We start from the raw sequence: 1,557 nt of genomic DNA, 5'->3' as shown, positions 1-1,557 counted from the left end.
CCGGTCCCGCCGGTCATTAAGACGAGGGGAGGAGTGAGGGGGGATGCTCGTCGGCCACCTTCGCCCCCTTACTCTACAGCCGTATTACCCCCGACCGGCGCGGCGTGTCCTTGGGGCAGCATCGCCCTTCGTGCGATGAATACTGGATCCATAGATCGTGGCGCTGGACACGGACGCGCGGCCAGCGGCCTCCACTGTAGGACCGGCCAGGGGCGAACGAGAAAGGAGGAGGAGGAGGAGAGGGGTTGGGGACCTTTGCAACAGATTCGACCAACCCCGATGCCTAGTTAAGTTTGCAAAAGAATGCTTTGGCAACTAGAAAAATGTGTTGTGCTCGCAATCAATCGAATGAACTTGAAGCTGTTACTTAATGTGTATGATTAGTTGCTACTTCAAACTTTTTAAATTACAGTTTTACCTGTAAAACGTGAATTTTTGTAGTTGAATAGGTCTGTCGAATTTTGTTATACTTTTAGATTTCCATTGTACATGATTTTGAACAAGTTCCGTTTTAATAACGAAACCTCGTCTTTAATAGTCAATTCTTTTTATTCTTCCTCTACTCTCTTTCACCGAACCTCGCCCCGAAGAAACAGGAATACACACAGTTATTATATACATTACGAAACGGAAGGTATGTTTTAAGATTCTTTAGCAGCAAATACTTTGGGGGGGACCTAACCTGACAAGGACGCATGCGCGCACAACAACTAATAAGTAGTTTGGTAACCCCTGACACTGGTTAGTTAGGCTAACCATCATGCATTACAGTTTATACACTCTCTCTTGTAGCCTATACCCTCTCGATGGCAAGGTACAAGGCACTCATGACCTATGTAGTTACTTAATCCTGCACTAGTGATATCGGATTTCATAAGTTTATTCACAGGCACTTGTAGCCTACCCTCCAGGTAGCAGGCACTCATGACCTATGTAGCTAATCAATCAAGCACTAGTAGTATCGGATTTCTTTTCACACAAGTGCTAGACGCACACAACACTACTTCAACTTTAAGTTTGAAGTTTGACTTATTTTTCGTAAAGTGTTCTATAAAATCATGTCGTCCACCTGTAAGTTGATATCTGAAATATGATTAAATCTTGGAGCCCTTGGAACAGAAGAATGAAAAAATATTTCTGTCCGCCTCATTTTTATTAAACCTCCGATCCTATAAAGAACAAGTAAATTTTCAATGTAGGAATTTCATATGTTTGTTGACCTGTTAGCTTGCCTGGGCCCGAGAATGTTATTGTGATCGCTGTAATGCTTCTCGAGAGGCGACTCCCGAGGCATAGGTCAGTTCCAGAGGCAGGCCGTCTAGACGCGGCCGCTGCCCTTTCGCCGGACAACCTGGCCAGGGGATATCTGCGTTGCACGGAGTACCCCCGCCCGAGAGGCAGCGCCACCTAGTGGCTCCTGTGAAAGGACCCGCTTGCAAGAGCCCGTCGATACTCTGGACCGGTGTGTAGCGGCGGGCGAAGCCACATGGTGTGAATTTCAGTGCTCTCTCTCTCTCTCTCTCTCTCTCTCTCTCTCTCTCTCTCTCTCTCTCTCTC

At 46.7% G+C, this 1,557-nt stretch overlaps 1 protein-coding gene across 3 annotated transcripts in view; it reads right to left on the bottom strand.

Moving 5' to 3' along the window:
- LOC113216828 (uncharacterized) overlaps positions 1–1,557 on the bottom strand; it is a 7,641-nt gene that overhangs the window by 4,185 nt on the left and 1,899 nt on the right. The window lies entirely within an intron of this gene.

This window comes from Frankliniella occidentalis, unplaced genomic scaffold, assembly GCF_000697945.3.
Source record: "Frankliniella occidentalis isolate FOCC.00 unplaced genomic scaffold, Focc_3.1 Scaffold153, whole genome shotgun sequence".
In the NCBI taxonomy this organism is placed as follows: domain Eukaryota; kingdom Metazoa; phylum Arthropoda; class Insecta; order Thysanoptera; family Thripidae; genus Frankliniella; species Frankliniella occidentalis.
The sequence above is the reverse complement of the archived record's forward strand: the minus strand, read 5'-3'. Positions and strand labels throughout refer to the sequence as shown.